At 45.1% G+C, this 25426-nt stretch overlaps 1 protein-coding gene across 1 annotated transcript in view; it reads left to right on the top strand.

Moving 5' to 3' along the window:
- Window positions 1-3918: 3918 nt before the first annotated feature.
- Aff1 (AF4/FMR2 family, member 1) overlaps window positions 3919-25426 on the top strand; it is a 162961-nt gene continuing 141453 nt past the window's right edge. Inside the window, exon 1 of the mRNA XM_006534801.4 lies at window positions 3919-4160. The gene's annotated coding sequence lies outside the window, so the exon portion shown is untranslated. The remainder of the gene's footprint in view (window positions 4161-25426) is intronic.

The raw sequence follows: 25426 nt of genomic DNA on the forward strand, positions 1-25426 counted from the left end.
CATCCCCAGCATCTAAAAAAAAAGTTTTTAATAAGCAAATAAAGTACTCAAATCTTGGTAATGTAGAACATTGCCTGTCAAAAAGGAGGCAAGCAATAACTTACTTGTTTTTATTTGTGTGTGTTTGTGTATGTATAGCTGTGAGCTTGTAAAAGTGACGGTCACAGGACAACGTTCAGGTTTGCTTTTCTTCCTGCCATTGCCCTGTGTGCCAGAGGTTTACTGGACTGAGAGCTTCTGGGCGATTCTTCTGTTTCTACTTACTGACTAGATGAGCATATTGTGCTCTCTCTCTCTCTCTCTCTCTCTCTCTCTCTCTCTCTCTCTCTCTGATTTTATTTATTTTCTGTACATGAGTGTTTTGCCTGCCTATAGGTCTGTGTAATACACGTGTGCCGTGTCCATGGAAGAGGGGCGGGGGCAGAAGACAGCACCAGATCCATCTAGAACTAGAGTTACAAACTAACCCAGGTCCTCTGGAAGAGCAGCCAGTGCCGTTAATGCTGAGACATCTCTTATAAGCCGCTGGGTCTGCATTGTTTGTTTGTTACAGGGTTTCTCTGTATAGCTTTGGCTGTCTTGGAACAGACTCTGTAGACCAGGTTGGCCTTGAACTCAGAGATCTGCTTGCCTCTGCCTCCGAGCGCTGAGATTAGAGGTGTATACCACCACCGCCCAGCTGCATCTGGCTTTTTAATGTGGGTTCTGAGGCTGAAATGCAAACTCAATCAGGCTTGGGTGGAATTAGTGATTTTTTTCCAGCTGAGCCAGGAAATGGTGTTATATACCTTAAATCCCTGCATTGTCTCTGCCTCCTGAGTGCAGACAGGCAGGTAGATTTCTCAGTTTGAGGCCAGCCTGGTCAAATAGTGAGTTGTTGAGACAGGGTCTGACTATGTAGCTCTGGCTGGCTTCAAATTTACTATGTAGACCAGATTGGCCTCGATCTCACAGAGGTTCACCTGGCTCTGCCTCTCGAGTGCTGAGATTTAAAGCATGTGCCACCATACCTGGCTATTTATTTTTAGACCCCTTTTCACTATGTAGCTCTGTTAGGTCTGGCAATCCTACCACCCACCATATTCTACTACTATTATTATACAAGTGTGTGTGTGTGTGGCACACTCTCGGTCACACACATGCACAATTGCACAGGCACATAAGCAAATATGTTTGGGTGCCTGCGGAGTCCAGATCTCCCTGGAACTGGAGTCAAAGGTGGTTGTGAGCCACCCGATGTGGGTGCTGGGAATTGAACTCTGGTCCTCTCACCCTCCACAGGAGAAAAGTGCACTTGCAGCGGCTGAGGCATCTCTCCAGCCCTGACTTAAGTGCCTCTAAGTACCCATTATCAGTCAGGAAACAAATCAGTAGCAGCGCTCGCTGACAATGTTCAGTAACTCACTTGTTTCTGCCAACTCCCTGGACTCTGTTGTGAGCTGGAGTTTTGTCTTTGCTGTCATGTGTCCCCTCCTGGCACGTTGCCTTCAGAAGATCACAGATGTGGAATGGCATGTTCTCTGAACCAAAGCACTATCTCTTTCAAATTAAACACTAAACTTCCAATATCAACATATGTTCCTCCTGTCTTTTACCATGAGATACATATTAGAAAAAAAAAACCATAAATATAATAGGTATAGAACCAAAAGGATTTTTAAAATCACATATTGATGCTGAGAACAGATAGCAGTTTCTATTAGAAAATTGTACGAACATCCAAACCCCAGAGACCATTGCTATCCGACCCTGTTCAGACAACTCTAGCATTTAATCTAAAGTCACGGGGGAAACAGGTGTAGCTCTAGGATAGAGCAGGCCCCAGGTTCACTCCCAGATATTACAACCAGCAAACAGGGTGTTCACCTAGCATGTAAACAGCTTAGCTGGAAGGCCCGGCTTCCACTCTCCGTGCTCAGCGCTACACCCCTGTAATCCTAGCTCTGGAAGCGGAGGCAGCAGGATCCGAACCCTTTCAAGGTCATCCTTGGCTACCAAGTGAGTCAGAGGCCAGCTTGAGCTACACGGGAAAGTGTTTCAAATAAATAAGCAACCGCTTGGGATCAACAACAAAACCCCTGCCCAGTTTCACCAGGGACATCAAAATTATTTTCATGGTGAAGCAAATTAACACAGTCTTGCCATGGGGGGCACAGTGGAAGGGCAAGCTTGGTCCCCCTGAGCTATGTCCCCTACATTCTGGAAAACAATCCATGGAAAATAAGGCACAGTAGTCAATAAAGTGTTTAATTTGGAAAATGCAAATATTGATCGATCTGATTTTCAATTTGTAGACAGTGAAGGTCTCATGAGGGGCAAAGCAATACTTAATTGAAAAAAAAAAGGAGACGAACACAGAGCATATGAGGGCTCATTTTTCATACTATATATATATATATATATATATATATATATATATATATATATATATATTTAAGATGTATTGGGATGGGGGATAGGAAACAAAATAACAACAAAAAGAGCAGAGGATTTGGCTTAGTTGGTATCATGCTTACCAAGCCTATTCAGAGTTCAGGGCTCCATTTCGCCTCTAGGCCAGAGAGTCGAGCTTATAATCCCAGAATTTAAGAGGTATAGGCAGGAGGATTGGGAAGGAGCTTAACATTGCTCTCAGCTATATAACAACTTTAGGGATACATGAGACCGTATCTCAAAAATTAAATACAAATAAGAAGAGAAAGAAAAGAAGAAAAGGAAAATAAATTGGGGGTGTGGCTTAGTGGTAAATTCAGTGCCCTGCACACTTTCTGGATCTTATCTTCAATACAACCAAAAGAAACAAGAAAAGTTTAAAAAATTAAAAGATTTATTTATTTAGTATTCATGTGAGTACACTGTAGCTGTTTTCAGACACACCACAAGAGGGCATCTGATCCCACTATAGATGGTTGTGAGCCACCATATGGTTGCTGGGAATTGACCTCAGGACCTCTGGAAGAGTAGTCAGTGCTCTTAACCTCTGAGCCATCTCTCCAGCTCCATACATTATACTCTTTTCCCTAGACACTGGATAGTTTATCTAAGTAAGTGACTTTTGTAATTTAAGACAGGTAGCCAGGTATAATGGTGCTACCTAGTGAGACTGGCAAAAAAAAAAAATAATAATAATAATAATAATAAAAAGAAAGGAAAAAATTTTAAAAAGACACGCATGGGCGTGGCCTATGGCCTAGGACGGTTCATAGTATTTCTGTCTCTTTCCGGGAAGAAAGTGAGGTTCCTGATTGGGAACAGCTGACTAGCGTGTTCAGTGGAGAACTCTAAGGAACTTCACCCTTCTTCCTGTGGGGCTGTGCTACAAGGTCCCCTAAGCACCCAATAGAATTCCCTGCGGTTGAGAGAGGAGAGCCCAACTTACTTAAGTCACTTGGTTGCCCGTGATATTGAGCACCGTACTTATTTTTCAGAGTTTCAGTTTCATTATTTGGGGAATGGGAACAATATCCGTGTAAGAAGGTTGCTGCGAAGATGAACCCGGCCTGTGTGTGAAGTACGTTTTTGTTTTTTGTTTTTGTTTTTTCAGCTGTAAATCGCTCCCCCAGATGTTAGTTATTATCACCATTAAAGGACATGGAATCCGTTTCAATTGCACAGGAGCTTGCAAAAAAAAAAAAAAAAAAAAAAAAAAAAGCCTTCTTGACACTTTCCGTTGCAACTTGACCCGGAGCTTAATCTATCTGGTTGTCAAGCTAAAGGGTTCTGGTGCCCTGCAGTGGCCTGGGGCAGGGTCACGCACGCGGTCGGCGTGGCCACTGTCGCGTTCCCTCCCCCACGAGCCTCCCACCCGCGTCTCCGCAGGAGGACCGCGGTGTCCCTGTCTTTCGGGGTGGCTCCGGTCGGAGGGTGTGGGCTGGGGCGGAGCTGTGCCGGTGGGGGTGGGGTGAGGCGAGGGGCGTGGCTTGGCACCGAGGGCGTGGCCTGAGCCTCCGGGCGTTCCGGGCGGCCGATGCCCGAAGCTGGCGAGCTGGGAGCTGGCAGAGCCTGGAGCATTCGGCCAGCAGCCTGCACGCACAGTGGTGCGGACTGTACTCTCCGGTCCCCGCAGCTCTAGAGCGGAACCCGTGTCCCTGCATCTCAACAGGTCAAGGGAGGTGAGAAGGACGCCCTTGCCGGGACTGGAGAACCAAAGGAGCTGGAAGGTAAGCCGAGCCCTGCGTGTCCCGGGCTGGGGGCCTGGGGGCTCACCAGGTCCCGCGTGCCGCAGTCGCGAACTTCTCCGCAGCCGGGCTGCCCCGCACGCTAACTCAAGCGCCGGTCTTGCTACTTTCCTGATGGGAACCTTTGGGGCAAATGGGAGCAGAAGACCGGTGCGCCGCCCCTGTCTGCGATTCCGCTGCAGGTAGCTTCCAGAACCCAGGGGACAGGGACCTAAGAGGTCGCTCGTCCTCCCTCGTTCCCTTGAGCCTCGAGTCCTGCGGGAAAATGTCCCGTTGTTGGAGTCTGGTTCCTGAGTTGCGTAACACACGCGTCCCAGAAGTTTCTCGAGGAGTACAGCCAGGTTCTTTCCTCCTCCGCTTCCGACCCTCCGCCCCCCCACCCCCCAGCATCTGGCAGGAGACTGGTGATACCTACCTATCCCCTCTAACTAGATGGACAAGAGGCGTGGGGCGGTGGTCGGCGTCCTCAAGGCAGGGGAAAGTTGGAGGCACTTCTGAGAACTGCTGTCTGGGATGGAGGGAGACAGCGTTTTAAGACTAAGGATTGGCCGGTTTCTCAGCATTCTCCCCTCCCCCGCCCCCTCTCATATACTTTTCTCCAATGTCAGGTCTTCTCGGTCAGGGAGTTAAGAGGGGGGACAACGGATTGAGGGGTACTGCGAATCATACGCTTCCTGTGTGGAACCTTACTTCCACGAACGAAGCCCTGTGGGGCCTGCCAGCGTCTTGCGGTTTGAGTTTCTCCACCAATACTGTTATGCAAATCGTCCTAAGACCCTTGGCTTTGGAGGTTGGGGCTGCGTCCGAATCTTCCGAGAACCAGACAGAGCTGGCGCAAAGCCCTGGCTGCCGGCGGTTCCATTTGCCTTGCTGTGTACTCTTTTGAAGGGTAGGGTGGGATAATTTTAATCCTGTTGGTGCGCCATGGGGGGTATGACCAGCCTCGGAGGAACTTGGCACATTGAAAACCTTCAGTGCGGAACCTTGAGCCGGGATGCAGGCGCAGCGCTGTCTGGGACAGTTGCAAAGTGAGAATTCTGCAATGGAGGCACTGAAAGAATGCTAGGAGCCAGAGGTCTAGGGCTATGCGCAGGATTCAGGGCAAGATTGTGCAGAATGTACGGAAAGTGGGGGGTGGGCGGCATCCCTCTCTCAGACCTAGGCGGGGTCAGGCTCGAGGTCTTATTTGGGGGCTTGCAAAGTAAAAAGATACAAGTTCTTCCCTGAGGCTTACAAATACCTAGATATGGCCCCGAGTGAGTGTTCGCTTCCTCTCTAATGTATTCCATAGCTCGCCTTTCATCTTTACTGGAAAGGATTCCTTGAGTGGGTATTCTAGAAATAGATTCACATGAGATTAAAAATTCTTAATGGCTCACCTGCTTCGTTTAAAGGTGACTTCTTGGCTGTGTGTGCATAAAGGAACAGGGAGATTGGAGAGCTAACTACCCCGGGAGAGAAGAGGAGAGAAGGCTAATTAAAGCTAGGGAAACTCATTTGAACTCCGGCTTGTTTGAGGAGAGCTGGAACCTAGCAGGGCTTTGAGATGAAGAAGGTCAGGATGAGACTTTGAAGGAGAGGCGGGGTTTTATTAGCAGGAATGATCGTTTTTATTTTTGAAATATCACAAGTTTGGTGGTGCTGGGGATGTGGGACCTGCAGATTCGATCTTGGGAGTATCTTTACCATCTTTCTAGAAGCTGGGCTGTTGTGTGTTGGCGTTAATATGTCTTATGCATTCAGCTTAGAGACTGCATTTCTATAGGGCCTTTGGCTTCCTTCATTTTTGTCAATCTTCAACCTTGCAAAAGGATTGTTTTGATGAATCATGTTGTCTTCGGTTAGGTTGCAAAGTTAGACAATATAGCAAAATAAGGTTCCGGCTATTTTAAATACTGCTTTACACAGTATGCAGATCAAGCCCCCACCCCCACCCCCATCCCCTGAAGTCAGTGTTCCGTTATGGGGTAATCAAACAGTATCAGAACCTGCTGTTTCTTCTGTTTCCTACTTGCTTTAACTGAATTTTGTAAATAGCGGGCTGAGCTAACAGGCGGTAGAGACAGGGGTAGGATGTTCGTTCGGTTCTTCATTCTCTGCCTCCTTTTCAGCCTTCTGGGGGGGTTTTGTTTGTTTGTTTGTTTTTGATTTTTTTGTTTGTTTGTTTGTTTTGGTTTTTTCGAGTTTTTTTTTGTTTGGTTTCTCTGTATAGCCCTGGCTGTCCTGGAACTCACTTTGTAGACCAGGCTGGCCTCGAACTCAGAAATCCGCCTGCCTCTGCCTCCCAAGTGCTGGGATTAAAGTGGTGACGCATGCCTTTAATCCCAGCCTTCTGGTTTTCATATTTTTGATTTTTCAAAGAATCTCACTATGTAGCTCCGGCAGTCTTTGCTACCCTCCTGCCTCAGCCTCTGCTGGGATTACAAGCTTGTGCCACTACACCCAGTTAGTGTTCTTAGCTTAGCTGTAGAAGACATTCAGTTAAGATATATACACATACATATGTGGATCTGGGCAGACGGCTGATCTTCCAGATGACCAATGACATGGTGGCCCACAATTGTAATTCCAGTTTCAAGGGATCCAACACACACACACACACACACACACACACAGAGTCAAGCAGAAAAAACACCAATGTACATAAAATAAAAATAAGTAAATAATGAAATGGTAAAAACATACATATGCGATGCATTTTTGTTAGACACCAATTTGTTTTGTTTTGTTTTTCCCTACAGGGTTTCTCTGTGTAGCCCTGGCCATCCTGGAACTTCCTCTGTAGACCAGGCTAGCCTCCAACTCTCAGAGAGCTGCCGGACATGAGCCATGCTAACTGGCTCTTCTGTTATATGCAGACAAGTCTTCTTGTGTTAAAGAGTTTGTTTTTATTTTGTGTATATAAATGTTTATCTGCAAGTGTGTTAGTGTACCATGTGTGTGTGGTACGCACAGAAATCAAAAGTTAGTGTCAGAGCCCCTAAAACTGGAGTAAAGCTGAAAGACCCCTCCGTCCCCCCCAGTGTGGGTGCTGGGAACTGAACTTCGGTCCTGTAAGAACAGCTAGTGCTCTTAACTATTGAGCCATCTCTCCAGCCCCATTGTGGAATTCAAAAACCTCCCTGCCTCAACTTCTAAATTGCTGGGATTACGGTCCTACACTGCCACATTGCCAGTTAAAATCGATCTTTTGAAAAAAACGAAAAACAAAAACTTGTGTTGTTTTTTTTTTTTTGATTTTTTAAAAAATTCATTTACATTAGTGTTCTGCCTCCTTGTATGTCCATGTGAGGGTGTCAGATCCCCCGGAACTGGAATTATAGACAGTTATGTACTGACATTTGGATGCTGGGATTTGAACCTGGGTCCTTTGGAAGAGCAGCCAGTGCTCTTAAGTGCTGAGCCATCTCTTCAGCCTGTTTTTATTTATTTATTTATTTGTTATTATTATTTTATTTTATTTTATTTTATTGGTTTTTCGAGACAGGGTTTCTCTGTATTGCCCTGGCTGTCCTGGAACTCACTTTGTAGACCAGGCTGGCCTTGAACTCAGAAATCCTCCTGCCTCTGCCTCCTGAGAACTGGGATCAAAGGCGTGTGCCACCACGCCTGGCTTATTTTTATTATTTTTGAAAGATAAGTGGAAAGACTTCCTTGCTTACCTCTTGCATCAAATTTGCATAATTTCTCATGGAGTTTGTTGGATGTGAAAGTGCAAGTCCTGAAATAGTCCTATATTTTCACTTTTTAAAAGCCAAAGCTGGGGCTGGAGAGCCGGCTCAGTGGTTCCTGGGTTTGGTTCCTAGTGGCCTCAGAGCTCTAGATGACACCCCCATCTGGCCTCCATGGGCACCTCCAACACAAAAGGTTGTTGTTGTTGTTGTTGTTTAAGACAGGGTTCCTTTGTGTAACAGCCCTGGCTGTCCTATAACTCTATTTGTAGACCAGGCTAGCCAAGAATTCACAGATTTGCCTGCCTCTGCCTCCTGTGTGTGCCACCATCCCAGGCTCCAGATAAATTAACATTTAAAAAGCAAAGTTAAATACCTGGTGTGGTGGTGGTGGTGACACACATCTTTAATCTTAGCAAAATCGGGAGGCAAAATTGGGCAGTTCTCTGAGTTCAGGGCCAGCCTGGTCTACAGAGCCAGCTGCAGGACAGTCAGGGCTACACAAAAAAAACAAATAAAAGACAAAATTAATTTATATTTGCGTGGGATGGCATACCTCGAAGACATCACTCTTAAGGCTGCAGAAGTGTGTTAGCTGCTGCTTTAGTTGTTTTGGCTTTGAGACAAGATCTTCTTCTTCTTCTTCTTCTTCTTCTTCTTCTTCTTCATCTTCTTCATCTTCCTCCTCCTCCTCCTCCTCCTCCTCCTCCTCCTCCTCCTCCTCCTCCTCCTCCAAGCGGGAGCTGCCATGTGGTTGTTGGGGATTAAACTCCATACCTCTAAAAAGAACAGCCAGTGCTCTTAACCACTGAGCCATCTCGACAGCCCTAAGAACAGGATCTTACTGTGTAACCCTGGCTGGCCCGGAATGGCTTTTTGTTTTATTAATGACTATCTGTGTGTGCATATATGTGGTATATATGCATGTATAGATGTGAGTGTGAGCACCTGCATGTGTTCATATACAGGCCAGAAGAGGATATCAAGTGTCCTATTCTACTACTCCCTGCCTTATTCCCTGGAGGCCAGGGTCTACCCCTGACTCTGGAGCTAGGCTGGCGTCTGACAGGCTCGAGCAGCCCTTTTGTCTGTATCCCTCACAGGGCTGGGATCACAGCACCGCTGAGTCCACGCTTGGCTTTTCTTGAGTTCGAGGGATTTGAAAGTTGGTCTTCATCCTTGTTCATTAATCCACCTTACCCACTAAGCCATCTCCACCCCCATCCTCACTCCCATTTTTTAAGATCGGGTTTCGTGTAGCTGGCCACAAACTCTGTACGTAGGCGAGGATGACATTGGATTTCTGATTATCAGCCTTTAACCCCAAGTACAGCCCTGGGCTACCATGTCTGGCAAGTGAACCATGGACCTGGTGCATGCTAGGTAAGAACTCTATCACAAAGCTGAGCTGTGCCTGCAGCCCTCTGCAGCACCCCACAGCCCCTGCAGCCCTCCCCGCAGCCCTCTGCAGCCCCCCGACCCCCCTGCAGCCCCTGCAGCCCTCCCTGTAGTCCCTGAAGCCCTCCCGGCAACCCTCCCCAACCCTCTGCAGCCCCTGCAGCCCCTACCCCCCATCCCCTCAACTCATTGTGTTTACGTTGTATCATTGCAGAATTGACTATGGCCAGGGTTGCTAATAGGAGCTCCTCTTTCTCAGGCTTCAGGACAGCTCTCCTTTAGTAGTATTCTCCAGGGAAGAAAGTCAGCTGATGTTCTGAAATTAACTGGCCCATTTTAAATATGACTAAGTGTTTTTTTTTTTTTTTTGATAGAGTGACTTTTTCCTACTGAAAGAGCTTTGTGACAAGCAGAGCCTGAAGGGAGCTAACATTATGAAATACCTTGTTCACTCCTGATACTTCTTGAATAGAAAGCATCTTCTGTGTGCCAGACAGTGATCTAAGCATGACATTGGGGTAAAACCCTGATCCTCCAAGAACAATCAGGTACACTCCCAGGGAGCATGTCTGTGCTTACTTCCCGTGACCTACCGCGCACACCTAATTGTAGCTCTCAGTTGAGTTCGTTTTCCCCTTTAAAGTCAGGAAATTGGGCTGAAGTTGAATAACTCTCCTCTGACTCAAAGCCTGGTGCACTTTCTAGCATGGTACACTCTGTTGGCTATGTTGATATGTGGTTTCCTGTTTTTCAAGAATTACAGCTTGACTTAAAATATAAATAGTATTTCTCCTTGGCTAAGTAATTCTCATCACAACTATGGTGTAAGCATTTTCTTCTAGCATCCCAGATATATATTTATATGTCCACAATATATACTATGCACATGGAAAACATTAAGTCAACCCATTTAACAGACAAGTTGTATTGATCTGTACCGAGGATCTTAGCTAGACCAGTAGTACAGATTTGTAACTCCAGATGTTCAGAAAACAGAGACAGGAGGATCACAAGTTCAAAGGTAAGAGCTGGAGAGATGGTTTAGTGGTTATGAGCACTGACTGATCTCACAAATGACCCAGGTTCAATTACTAGCTCCCACGTGGTTGCTTACAATGCAGTTTCAGGGGATCCAAAACCCTTTTCTGGCCTCCGAGGACATGGCAAGGACACCTGCACAGACACACGCATGCAAAGCAAATACACACATAAAATAAAAACTAATTGGATCTCAAAAAAAGAGAGACAAGTTTAAGGGTAGCCTTACCAAGTTACTTGTTAAGACTTTTATTATTATTATTATTATTATTTATTATTATACTGCTAGGCATTGTGGTACAGATCTTTAATCTCAGGACTTGAGAGCCATAGGCAGATGAGTCCTTGTGAGTTCAAAGCCAGCCTGGACTATATAGTGAGATCCTGTCTTATGAAAACCACACAAATAATAAATCAAACAAAAAGGGCTGAGTATATAGTATTGTAAAAGATGAGGCCACTTTCCTGGAGTTGTGGAGTAGAGACAGGCTTCCTGCCTACCTACTTATCAAGTAAGAGACCTAGTCTCGAAAACAAGGTGGATGACTCCTGAGGGACCACTCCCAAAGGTATCCTCTGGCCTCTGCACCTTACAAACTGCCTTTTTTTTTTTTTTTCTTTTGTTTTTTTGAGACAGGGTTTCTCTGTGTAGCCCTGGCTGTTCTGGAACTCACTCCATAGACCAGGCTGGCCTCGAACTCAGAAATCCGCCCGCCTCTGCCTCCCAAGTGCTGGGATTAAAGGCGTGCACCACCACTGCCCGACTATAAACTGCCTTCTTTAATTTAGAAAAAAACCCTTTCGAGAATTTATGGAAGCTGTATTTGTGGGTTTCAAGAATTCATGCCTTGTAAAGTCCTCCTCCCCATACCATTGCCTACAGCCTGGGAGATAAGTTGGGTGTGTGTGTGTTGATGCAGTCATTTAGGTGTTACATACTTCAGAGCCACAGATGTCCCCATTAGTGCCACAGTCACTGTTTCTGGTCTGTCTGCGAATGCTGGTGCAGAATTTGCATTTGTAACCAGGAGCTGTTGCTGCTTCTATTTCTGGAACAAGGTTCAGCACCACTGCTTATAGCAACGGCTTAACACCAGGGTTCTGCCCTGGATGTGCAGGCTGATGCGTCTTTAATGTGTCTCCTGCCACTTCTCAGACTCTGGGCAAAGCAATTCGCTTCTGGTCAAGGAATGTGAGGATGTTATATTATCCTACTTACAAGCTAACAAATTAACCCGCCTGGAGACCTCTGGGTGACAGCAGAGTGATTTTGTCATTTGTAATGGTAGTTGCTAGAGTGACAGTATTCTCTTTTCTTACTCTTGTTTCCTAAGTGCCAATTGGCAAAAGACACTGCAGTCTCAGGGAGCAAGCTGTGTTCCAGGAGGGAATCCAGAGCTCAAGGAACCCCCTCTTTTATAATTGGCTGTACAGCTGCTCTGTACTCCAGGGGAGATACTGTCTTGATCACACTGTATAATAAACATGTTCCCCTTTGCTGGAGAAGTAGACGCTAGCTGCATTTCCCAAGGCTGTTCCATACATACATTCTTGAGAGTAACCTGTATCCTGTATCGTAGACACTTGGCACCTCTGCTTGTCTGTGTCACAGACCTGAGAATTGTCTCTAAAATAAGAGAAGGGACACAATAGCACTTTCTTTACTACTTGAGGAGGTTAAACCACTAAATCTGTGGGAACTTGGAACAGAAAATTATAAATACTACTATTAATAAGTATGTGGTATTTTTACTCTTGCAGGGAAATGTTGTGGTGACTGTCACATTTTATTCATTTGTTCTGTGCATATATGTATGTGTGTGGATACATGCCTGCTGCAATATTTATGAGGAGGTCAGAGGACAACTTAGTGTGTTTTATAAAAAGATAGAGAAACCAGAGATATGTTTGGTGGATGTGTAGTCAGGTGTGGGGGAAGAGGGTGCCTCTGGGGGCCCATGCTGAGGCATCCCTTCCCCTGAGGGACCAGCCGTACAGTATAGAATAAGAGTTTAATTAGGGCATGGGGAGGGGAGTTGAGACCGTAGTAAAGAGAGAAAGAGAGAGAGAGAGAGAAGATGAGAGGATGAGAGGAGAGACCAGACCAGACCAGATCAGACCAGACCAGACCAGCCATGAGCATATGGAGAGAGAGGGGAGGGGAAATGGGGAGAGAGGGTAAAGAGCTACACAGCAAGAGCAAGAAAGGAAGAGAGGGAGGAGGGCAGGGCATGGCAACACAAGCCTTTAATCCCAGCACTTGGCAGAGGCAGAGGCAGGTGGATTTCTGAGTTTGGGGCCAGCCTGGTCTACAGAGTGAGTTTTCAGGACATTTCCAGGACAGCCAAGGCTACACAGAGAAACCCTGTCTCGAAAAACCACAAAGGGGGTAAGCAGGCCCTTTTATAGTGAGTCAGGCACAGCTGACGATTGCCAGGTCACTGAGGGGCAGAGCCTAGACTAAATGCCAACATGCCAACACAACTTGTAGGAGTTGGTTCACTCCTTCCGAAATGTGGTTCAAAGTCAGGTGCGTGGTGGCGCACGCCTTTAATCCTAGCACTTGGGAGGCAGAGGCAGGAGGATTTCTGAGTTCGAGGCCAGCCTGGTCTACAAAGTGAGTTCCAGGACAGCCAGAGCTATACAGAGAAACCCTGTCTTGAAAAACAAACAAACAAACAAACAAACAAAAGCCAAAAACAAACAAACATACATACAAAAAAGTCAGGTTGCTAGGCATAGTGACCATTGTTTTTTTACCCACTGAGCTCTCTCTCTGGCCCTCTTTCCTTTTTAACAGTAAATCATAAGCACAGGGTCTGGAGCAGTGACTCTTCAGGCAAGAGCACTTACTGTTCTTTGGGATGAGCTATTTCTGTTCTTGGGACCCACACAGTGGCTTACAACCATCTGTAACTTCAGTTCTGGGGGATCTGGCGCCCTCTTTTGACCCCTGAGGCTATTGCATGCACACAGACAGCAAAAACACTGATACACACCGATTGTGAATTCAAATGCTCTCCCGAAAGTAAGTTCACATGCTTGAACATTTGGTCCCACTTTGTACTTCTGCAGGAACTATGTCACTAGGTGCTGGCATTTCAAGTCCCTTCTCTCTGCTTTCTGCTCAAGATTGGAGATGTGAGGTCTCAGCTGTCCCTGCTGCCATGCCTGTGACTGACTCTTCCCTGCTATGGTGAATTCTTATTTTCTTTAAGTTTCCTTGATCATGATGTTTTATCACAGCAGAAGAAAAGAAACTAATACATAAAATATTTCAAAATATAGGTGTATATATTCACCTCTCTCTAGAGATAGGGTCTTGCTGTGTAGACTGGCCTTGAACTCAGGATCTGGAGCATCACTACACCCAGCTGAGAATCTTCTTCCAAATTGGATTCAGTTTCAACTGCTGCTTGCACCGATGAGTAGCACCAGGCTACTCATTCTAGCACCAGGCTGGAAGGGTGTGGGTCGCCTCCTGCCACACAAGGGACTTAATTAAGGAGAGTACAAAAGTGATTCCCCAAGAATAGAAGAATTCATCATCTGGGAGATCGTATAACTTCAAATAATCCAACCTGGAAAAACCCCTCACAGGTGTCCTAGGTACTTGGGTTTTAGTTCATTCCAACTTAGCCAAATTGACAGGGAGATCAGCCATCACACTTGAACTGTGGGAGTTGTTGCTTTCACTGGTTCCCTGGGGGTATCTGAGGTGTGAAATTTCTTTTCCCCAATGGTGACACACGCCTTTAACCCCAGCTCTCAGGCTGCAAAGGCAGGTGGAGCTTTTTGAGTTTGAGGCCAGCCTGGTTGTGATGGCTAGTCCCTGTTGGCAACTTGACTATATTTGGAGTAAACTATAGCACAGATTTGGAGCACACCTGTGATCCAGAGCCTGAGGCTGGAAGACACACGCCTTTAATCTAGATCCTGAGACACACCTTCAATCTGGGGCACGCTTTCTGCTGGAGGCCTACTTAAGGACGGTGGAAAGGGGAAGTGTTCATTCTTTGCTGCTTGCACTTACCGCCAGCACCTCTGCTGGAAACCGTTTCTTCAGGATTCTAGCTCATACAAAAGACCAGCTGAAATATCCAGCCTCGTGGGACTTCCCAGTCACAGCTGCCCATTGTTGGGTTAGTTGGACTATAGCCTGTAAGTAATTCCTATAAATTCCATATATATGTGTGTGTGTGTATCATAGTTCTGTTCCTCTAGAGAGCACTAGTTCTGACTAGCACACTAGTCTACAGAGTGAGTTCCTGGCCAGCCAGTGCTACACAGAGCAACCCTGTCTCGAAAAAACAAACTAACAAAACGAGAACACCTAGGTAAGGAACAGTGATGTTGTTCAAAATGTTTTAATTGGGTCTACATTTTTTTTTCCCCAAGACAGTCTCACTATAGCTCTAGCTGTCCTGAACCCACTATGCAGACCAAGCTGGCTTTGAACTCACAGAGATCTGCCTGCCTCTGCCTCCCTCCGGAGTACTGGGATTAAATGTGTGTACAGTTTATACCTTTGTATTGAGCCACGTTCCTTTCAGTTTGGGGTTGTACATGTCTGCTTGACTATGCTACACTGGCAAATTCCCTTCCCATCTCAGAGGCTTGACCAAATGGAAGCTTTACTTTATACTTTGTGTGCTGTACTGAGCAGGGCTGGAGGGAAACTTGATACACATTGGGAAACTCCAGCTACTGGGCAGTCTCATTTTTTTCTTTCTTTCATTTTTCAGTAGTTCTTTGAGGATTAGGTACAATGTGTTCTGAACATAATTACCTTGCCTTCCACTCCTCCCAGAATTACCTGCCTTTCCTACAAATCAAACCCATGTATTCTTAGATGTGTGGCCTACCACAAGGACAGTCTCACTAGGGACAACACTCCTCAACACTCTCTCTCTCTCTCTCTCTCTCTCTCTCTCTCTCTCTCTGAAACTATCAATAACCAATAGCTCTTCAGCTAGGTGGGACTCTGTGCCTACCTTTTCTCTCCTCAGCTGTGGGGACTCAGCCCAATTTCTCTCTCCTCAGCTGGGGGGCGGGGTATCTCTGTTTCCCACTTTCTTTCTCCATGCTGAGATGTTGTCTGACCTGAGCTTGCACAGGCCTTGTGCTTGCTATCCCAAGCACGGTGAGCTCACATATGCAACTGCTGTGCCCAGAATAGTTCCCTTATAGTTATCCACTGTCCCTGGAGCTGCATCTGACTGAGGTGAGCTAAGAAATAAAAATACACTTTAATATAAATTAGTCTCAGATACTGGTGTATACTAAAAAAAAGTTAAAAGAAGTTCTATCCTGTTACTTTTCTGCCTAAGACCCATTGTTGTGTTTTATAAAAAGATAGAGAAGATATTTGAGAGAGGTGTGGTGTGGGGGGAGGGGGTGCCTCTGAGTGCCCATGCTGAGGCATGCCTTTCCCCTTTGAGGTGCCAGTCCTGTGGCTGGTATAGTATAGAATAGAGTTTATTCAGGGCGTGGGGACGGGAGTTGAGGGAGTAGGAGAGAGAGAGAGAGAGAGAGAGAGAGAAGAGAGAGAGAGAGTCAGAGACACACAGAGAGAGAGAGGGAGACAGAGAGAGAGACAGAGGTAGAGAGAAGTAGAGGCTGGTCATGAGTGTGTGGCAAGAAGAGGGGGGAGGGGAATGGGGGAGAGAGAGAGGGAGCAAGAGCTAGAGAGAGAGGAGGGGAGGAGGGGGGCATACAGCCCCTTTTATAGTGAGTCAGGCACACCTGACTGTTGCCAGGTAACTGTAGGGCAGAGCCTAGAATAAATGCCAACCAACACCCATTCCCATTTATTCTTGTTGCCATGGACCCTACTTTTGTATGGAACTACACTTGTCCTGCCTGGGATGTTGGGCCATCACTTTTCTCTGCCAGTTCATGTCCTGAATCACCTGCCTCTCTTGAAGCTAGAAGGAGACTATTCTCTTTTTCTTTTCTTTTTTTTTTTCTTTGTTTTCTTTTCTTTCTTTCTTTCTTTTTTTTTTGTTTTTGTTTTATTGTTTTTTTGAGACAGGGTTTCTCTGTATAGCTCTGGCTGTCCTGGAACTCACTCTGTAGACCAGGCTGGCCTTGAAGCCAGAAATCCACCTGCCTCTGCCTCCCAAATGCTGGGATTAAAGTCGTGCGCCACCACGCCTGGCTTTATTATTATTATTATTATTATTATTATATGTAAGTACACTGAAGTTGTCTTCGGACACTCCAGAAGAGGGCATCCAATCTAATTACAGATGGTTGTGGGCCACCATGTGGTTGCTGGGATTTGAACTCAGGACCTCTGGAAGAACAGTCAGTGCTCTTAACTGCTGAGCCATCTCTCCAGCCCCCGAGACTGTTTTCTAGTGTAGATTGTTGATAGTCTAGACTTGGGGAAGAATTTTCCATTCCTGACAAAAGGAGGACATTTTGGGTGACCCATCCACACGCCCTTCTCCCACACTCTTCCTCTTTGCTTTGACTATGAGTTAGATGTCTGGCTCTAGTGTCGGGCTTTTTGTATGTCAAGATGACAAGCATTGATGAGAGCAGAGTTCCTGATGCCATAACCAAGTAGCTGAAAGTCTCCTGGCTTTGCTGTGGAAGAAACATTGGGCCGAGCAGTTGTTACTTGATATCCAGCACATTGCTAATTCTTAGAGCTATCCCAGAATAGAGCTGGGGCTTTGGAGAGTTGCTGAGAGCATATTGCAACAATGAGTTTTGGTGGGGAGGTGGTGCTTCCTAAGAATGTGTCCTTCAGCTGAGCGCCACAATGGCAGAGGGGACTTGGGTGTGTGCTTGTATCTGCATGCGGCTAGTGCCAGAACTGCTGAAGCATGGCCTCTGGCTGGAAGTTGACTGGAAACAAATTGTTCTCTAGTATTGGTTTCCTGGCTTGTGGGTCCATGCGGTGCTGGAGGATGGAGAAGTGATAGTCATCAAGTCAGTGGGGGGTGGAGTGTGTCTCAGGTAGGGTTCTACTGCTATGAAGAGAGACCAAGGAAGAGGGCGTCAGATCTCATTACAGGTGGTTGTGACCATGTTGTTGCTGGGATTCGCACTCAGGACCTTCTGAAGATCAGCCAGTGCTCTTACCCACCGAGTCATCTGGCCGCCAGTCCCTATTTATTTATATTTTTATGTATATGAGTACAATTATAGCTGTCTTCAGATGCTAGAAGAGGGCATCAGATCCCATTACAAATGTTGTGAGTCACCATGTGGTTGCTGGGACCACTGGAAGAGCAGTCAGTGCTCTTAACCCCTGAGCCCCAGGGTGAGGATCTTAAAGCCTATGCCCAGAGTGACACCACATACTCCAACAGGGCCACACCTCCGAATAGTGCCACTCCCTGGCCCAAGCATATGCAAACCATCACAGAGTGGAATCCTGGAAGATGGTGGTAGGAAGCTGTGGGGGAGGATGTGTGACTCATGAGTCACCCCAAAGTGCTGCTTACTATCAAGGACAGCTACTCCTGGGAAGTGTGGGGAGGAAAAGGAGAAGTAGAGATGAGTAGAAACTGACTGGTTCAAGCACCCTCTAGCTCTTGTAGACCCTGTCATATTTGCCTTTGGAAACTAGGTCATGATCATGCAATTTAAGGCCTGAATAATTCGCTCTGACCATTCAAAAGTGGGACCTTCTGGGTATGACCAAACCAAGATAATGCCACCTAGGAAGTGCTTCCTGTGAGCTAACCTTTGTGCTAAAACTTTTCCATTTTTTATGATAATAATGATGACAATGATGATGATGTAATGAAATTAATCCCAGAACTCTGAAGGCAGAAGCAGGTAAATCTCTGAGTTCCAGGCCAGCCTGGTCTACAGAGCTGGACAGCCACTGCTATACAACGAAACCCTGTTTCAAAAATCCAAAACGGTTCTCCCTCTTGCTCTTCCTCCTCCGTATCATGCTTATCCTCCTTATCTTGCTCTTCTTCCTCCATATCGCCATCATCTGGAAGCTAGAGAAATGGGTCAGTGATTAAGAAGACTGGTTGCAGAGAGGACTCGGGTTCAGTTCCCAGCACCACATACATGGTGGCTTACAACTGTCTATAAATTCAGTTCCTAGGTATCTGGTAATCTCTTCTGGCTTGCACAGGTGTTAGGGATGCAAATACTGTACAAATATACACCAGGCAAAGAATTTAGACACGTAAAATAAAACAGATTTTTATTTTTTTTTTGGTTTTTCGAGACAGGGTTTCTCTGTGTAGCCCTGGCTGTCCTGGAACTCACTCTGTAGACCAGGGTAGCCTCGAACTCAGAAATCCGCCTGCCTCTGCCTCCCGAGTGCTGGGATCAAAGGCGTGCGCCACCACGCCCGGCAAAACAAATAAATCTTAAGTAATTTAAAGGATTGAAAAATCAGTAGATCCACAGAAGAATATAATAAAATATTTGTTATAATATTTGTAAAATTAATTATTTTTAATACAGACGTTGGGATCCCAGAGTCACCCGCAAACCACACAAATTCTGATCTCAGTGAGACTGGGATGGTTTTGTGAAAGCACTCCCTAAGACTGATCAATCCAGGTCTGTTGCCCAGAATTTGGGGGCAGAGTCTATGACCTTGAACATCTTTCTCTGCCATCTTATAAAGGTTAAAACCACAAAAACCATAGAGTGAGGTCAACACAGATACAGAAAGTGCTGCCCGGTGGTCTGCCATTTAAACATAACAGTTCATATTGACCTCTAATTTGATGGGTCCTATGGAAAGCTTTGTGGAATTTCGTAAGATTAGCAAGCCTCATATAGAACATAACAGAATATGTGATCAGCATGACCTTGCTCTGAGTCAAGTTACTTTTCTGTGTTAATGACTCGCAGGCATATTACAACAACAATATGAAATTGCTGATAGTCATGGAACAAAATGTCTACAGCTAGGCCAGGGGAGGTGAGGGGCAGACCTCAACATAAATATGTTTTGGAAATTAATACGGTGACAGTATTTCTTTATCCTAACTAGTTCCCAATAAGAACACAGAACAAGATTTTCAAGCTGCACCTCAATATTTGGGCAGTCAAATGGTCTATCTTAACCCCTAAGCTAATCTTGCCACCTCCCAGCCATGATGCCAAATAATTCTTGCAATTAGGGTTTCTATCATCCAGCTGAACTCTTCAAAAGCCTCCCTCCCTCCCTCCCTCCCTCCCTCCCTCCCTCCCTCCCTCCCTCCCTTCCTTCCTTCCTTCCTTCCTTCCTTCCTTCCTTTTCATGGCCAATCTCCTTTTCATCCATCTCTTGCCTCCTTTCACTGGCTGGTGCAAGTCCTGTCCTATTCTTTCTTCTACCTAGCCATTGATGGTCAGCATTTATTGACAAATCAGAGAGTAAGAATTGTTTATGCAAATTTGAGACAGGAGATTCTTGACATAAGTATTACAAAGCTGTGCTCAGATTAAAACAAGATATGAGTGCAGAGAAATCAGCATTTGGATAACAATGACAACCTTTACACAGTGCACTCAGGAAAATACGCCTATAGGATTTAACATGAAAAGGGAATATCCCTGTCCATACCTCCAGTGCAACCACTTGGCTTATGCTAGTCCAAACTGTGTATGTGGTTATGTATAAAAATACAGACAAGAACCTTTAAAACAAACAAACAAACAAACAAACAAACAAACACACAAACACCCAGATTGGCCTATCTACTGACTGGCAGGCACATTACTTCTCAGAATGACTTACCACAATTGACTTTGCTCAATCTGTCATATGTGGCAAGTTGTTACCACTCTTATTAGAAATCATATCTACCTTTCTGTATACATGTAAATATATAAATATATTTATGGGGGCTGGACAGATAACTCAATAGTTAAGAGCACTGACTGGAGAGCAGGGTGTGGGGGGCAGTATAAGGGACTTTTGGGATAGCATTTGAATTGTAAATGAAGAAAATATCTAGTAAAAAAATTGTTTAAAAAAAAAAGCACTGACTGCTCTTTCAGAGGTCCTGAGTTCAATTCCCAGCAACCACATGGTGGCTCACAGCCATCTGTAATGGGATCTGATGCCCCCTTAAGGTGTGTCTGAAGAAAAGGAGCGATGGTGTACTCACATACATTAAATAAATAACAAATATACATGTATATATGAACATGCATAGTACATATATGCATCACATACATACACACAGATATGGAATGGTTCAAGATACTGTACCTAGGCAAGGCCTTTAATATACCAGGCAAGTGTTCCTCTGCTGAGCTGCTACATCCCAGACCCCCCTATGACCACAGATAAACACACACACACACACACACACAGGATTTTTTTGTTTGTTTGTTTGGTTTTTGGGTTTGTTTGTTTGATTGGTTGGTTGGTTGGGTTGGTTGGTTTTCCCCTTTGGGGGTGTGTATGAATGGGTCCTGTATCCCTGGCTGATCTCAGACTCATGAACCTTGAACTCTTCCTACTTCAGCCTCCCAAGTGGTTACTGTCATGTGCACCACACCCAGCCTCATGTGACTGTGTTAGGCCTGCTGAGTGGTATGGTTACTGGCAAGTGCACCACGCCCAGCTTCACGTGACTATGTTTGGGGGTGGAGGATTGGCCAGAGTGTAACTATGTAGGTGACTGTATTCTAAGGAATGGTTTCCTTTACAAAGCAATTTCTTAAAAAAGAGATGCTAGCCCCGAGGGCTGGAGATATGGCTTAGTGGTTAAGAGCACTAGCTGCTCTTCCAGAGGACCTGGGTTTAGTTCCCAGCATCCACATGTCTGCTCACACCCGTCTGCAACTCCAGTTCCAGGAGATCTAATTCCTTCTTCTGGATACCAGTCATGCAGGCAATGCCTGCAGACATACAAGCAGGCAAAACACCCATACATATACATAAAATAAAAATAAATAAAATCTAGTCACTGGGTGTAGTGGTAAACTCCTTTCATTCTACTCAAGAGGCAGATAGAGCTCTGTGATTTCAGGGCCAGCCTGGTCTACATAATGAGTTCCAGGACAGCCAAAGCTACATAGCGAGACCCTGTCTCAACAAAACAAACAATCAAAAAATTTAAAACATTTAAAGACAATTTTTTTTAGAGAGATACTAACTTTTTTTTTGCTGTGATTAGAATAATTTTCTGATTATACCGGGCCCTTTATCTCAGCTTACATCTGATAAAGTAGATATGCACTAGCTGTGCAAACCACGTAGGGTCGTATTAAACAGATCTTGTGGACAGAATCTGGTCTACTCTGGGGGATTAAACCCTGCAATCCTGTGGTGCGGTCATTCCAGTCTTACCTCTGTGGTTTCGGAAGGCCTGTGTGCTCAGCTAAGTTGGGGTATGAACTGCACAGGCTGTGGTCTCCTTCCCTCCCTACGCACCTTGTTGGCTGTTCCTCAGCTGTCCAGCTAGCTTGTAGGATCATCTTGAATTGGTGGTCAGGGCTTGCTTCTCTCATGAGTCCTCCAATGTTACATTCTCTAATCAACCTCTATGAGCTTTCAGTATCCCACCTCAGTTCCTCTCAGACAGTCTCTGCCCCACCTTTGGTTTTCTCTACAGTAGCTTTTGGGGTAGAATATCTGTTTTGCTTGTTAGCATTTTGTCTGACATTAGTACTGGCAGTGTTGTGTGCTTTGACCTCTGGTGTTTCTTCACTGGCTTAGGAGCTGGGAATCTTATCAGTTTTGTTTGTTGTTATTGTGATAAGACACTTTAACCAAAGCAACTTAAGAGAGAAAGGATTTATTTGATGGATCATAATTCGGAGGTTTCAGTCCTAAAGTTCAGACAGGAATTTGAAACAGCTGGTCATATTACCTCCATAATCAAGAGCAAAGAACAATAAATTAATGTATGCATGCCAGTGTACAGTTCATTTTTCTCCACTTATCCAGTTCAGCATTTTTTAAAAGATTTATTTATTATATTTATGTGAGTACACTGTAGCTGTCTTCAGACACACCAGAAGAGGGCATTGAATTGCATTACAGATAGTTGTGAGCCACCATGTGGCTGCTGGGAATTGAACTCAGGACCTCTGGAAGAGCAGGCAGAGCTGTTCATCACTGAGCCATCTCTCCAGCCCAGTTCAGCATTCTTTACTTAGGGAATGGTGCTACCCAGAGTGGGCAGGTATTCTCACTGCAGTTAAAGCACAATCAAGAGAGTCCTTACACCTTCTCTTCTCTTCTCTTCTCTTCTCTTCTCTTCTCTTCTCTTCTCTTCTCTTCTCTTCTCTTTTCTCTCTCTTCTCTTTTCCCCTCCTGTCCCCTCCCCTATCTCTTCTCTTCTCTTCTCTTCTCTTCTCATGCAAGCCCTTTCTTTCTCTCTTTCTCCACCTCTTTCCCCATGGCAACTTTCCTGGCCTCCTTCCTTGGTGCCAGTAAACTCACCCACCTGAGAGCAGCATCCCAAAAAGCCTGTCTTTAATACATTCTTTTAGAACCTTAGTCCTCACAGACAGGACCACAGATCTTGACAGTCCCTCACCGAGATTCCCTACCCATATGATTCTAGATTGTGTTATTAATAAGGTAGACACCTTTGCTGTGCAAACAGTTTGGACTTCTTTATCACAGAGTCACGGATGGGAGTTCCATTGTAGACTCTTCAGATGCCTCTACAGAAGTATTCTCAGGAATAATGTCAACACAATTCTGACATTGCACACAGATAATCTTCTATGTGCAAGAGTGAGAGCAGGGAGGGAGGGGACAGAAAGTAAACTGTTAGCAATATGGGAAGAGAGAAAAAGAGAAAAGGGACGCGAAATCAGAGGAGGATGAAAACAGATATGGAGTTGGAGATTGTAGAACTTGCCTAAGGCCACTGTAACTGGCTGGAGGACTGACTCTAAAAGAAATTTGACCCTGAAAACCTTACAGCTGCTGGGGTATGAGTGAAAGGTAATGTACCATCTGCTGCATTGTAGCCTTTGGGAGGAGAGATAACAGTAACAAATAATGTCTACCAGCATGGAAACATTGTAGTTAAGTGGTTTAAATTATTTGAAGAGGGACATCAAAGGCCTTATCAGCACCGCCAGTATTGCCCAGTGGGTCAGCTTCAGAAGAAATTGTAACAGTTAAAAGTAATTACAGGTGGCAATTGAAAATGATTACAGATTTCATGTAGTGTTGCCATTTGTATCAAATAGTGATAAATTATTAAGGTAATTTGGCAACCTACCTTGTCTTTACTAATGCTTGAAGAAAAAACAGAAACAGACAAGAGTGAAGCAAGTTAGCGTAAGTGCAGCCAATTTACAAATAGACAGGAGGGAAAGGAAACAGCTGCTGATATTTACTCAAAGTTATTCCTAGACACAGATAGTACCAAGGCCGCCTGCAGACTGCAGAACAAATGTGTTTTCTTAAAATTCAGTCCCATTTTCAGAGAATAAACCAAGAATTTTATTTTAAGCCAGTGTATGACACATGACTGTAATTGCAACTTGTAGGAGGTAGAGGCAGGAAGATCAGGCAATCTCTGTTGTAGAGTGATTTTTGAGAGCCTGTTTAAAATTGAAGAAAAGGGAGGAAGAGAAGAAGGAGGAGAATTCCAGTTGGGCTTAATTGTTTGTTTTTTGAGACAGGGACTTGTTATATAGCTTAGCCCAGCCTTGAATGAACTCTTATGGAATTATAAGCATGTGCCTCGACACCTAGCCAACCTACATTTTAAAAAATTGAATTTATGTTTAATAATTACAGGCATTGTGACCCTTTTCCCCAACACCAGCAGGCATGGCACAGGGGCTGGGGCATATGTCCCCCTACTGGTTTTCTGCAAAGCATTACAGTCTTACATGAGAATCAGCTGTTCTCTTGCACACTCAGTATGTTTTCCCTTCTCCTCTTAGTCCTTTCAAGGATGCTAGCACAACCTGTGACCTTGGGCTGATAGCTTCAAACCTAGTGTCTCATTTGCAAGATGAGATATTAGTGTATACTTCAGAAAGGTTATTTTACTGTTTACATGAAACATTTCTCAAAGGCTTAACATAGTGCTCAGCACAAAGTTGACACTCAGAACATGGTATTCCCTTCCCTCCTTCCCATAATAAACCTATGTATGTTTTTTTTTTCCTTCTAAAATGCTTTAAGTAGCAGCCTCAAAGTCCATAGTAATGTTTGGCTTCTCTCTCTCTCTCTCTCTCTTTTCTCTCTCTCTAGTATAGAATAGAGTTTATTCAGTGTATGGGGAGGGGAGTTAAGAGGGTAGCAGAGGCAGAGAAGGAGAGAGTAAAGAAATGGGGGCCTGGCCATGGCCACATGGGGGGGGGCAGGGAAAGGGAGTAAGGGGGCTAGAGGCAACAGAGAGGCTAGAGTGTAATAGAGTAAGAGAGCAATGTTTGGATTCTGAAATATGCTATTTTGTTCATTCAACTTGGAAGTTAGTGACGAACAATTTTCTTTCTTTCTTTCTAAAATAGTTTTTCTCTCTGAGAATGTCATATTACATTTTGAGCATCCCCCAACTCCTTCTAGATCCATCCCCATCTCCCTACCCCCAACTTCATGTTCTTTTTTTTGTTGATATCCCATGAACTTCAGTTTGTGCTGCCCCGTGCTACTATGTGTGGGACCAATCCACTGGAGTCTGGTCCACCCACCCTGAAAAACCTACTGTCCCCATTTGAAAGCTGCCGGAGCATCTCAGTTAGGGGTAGGGCTCATTGGCTACCCCATGCTGCAGTGCGGATTGGCTTGATCCCACCCAGGCCTTTTGCAGGCATCTCAGCTGCTGGGCTGATAAGTAGTCCCTTCAACTCTGAAAGACTTTGTTTCAGTCCTCTTTGTTTCAGTCCTCCCTGGCCTCTGGCTCTTATAACCTTAGTGTTCCCTCTTCTGAGATGTTCTCTGAGCCTTGGGTGGTGGTGGTGGTGTAATATTGTAATACAGATGGCCCTTTTGTGTGCTAGTACTCTACTAACACTTTTTCTCTGCACTCGACCCTCGTGACTTTCTGGGTTAACTGCCATCCATTGCACAAAGAAACTTCCCTGATGAGGTCTGAGAGCTGCACTATCTATGAGTAGAGAGATACAACTTTAGATACTATGTCCAGAATAGTGTGTAACAGAGATAATATGTAACTTAGATACTGCGTAACAGAATAATAGTGGGTTTACTGGCTGAGGTTTACATCTTTAATC

The sequence above is a fragment of the Mus musculus genome, chromosome 5, assembly GCF_000001635.26.
Source record: "Mus musculus strain C57BL/6J chromosome 5, GRCm38.p6 C57BL/6J".
Classification (NCBI taxonomy): domain Eukaryota; kingdom Metazoa; phylum Chordata; class Mammalia; order Rodentia; family Muridae; genus Mus; species Mus musculus.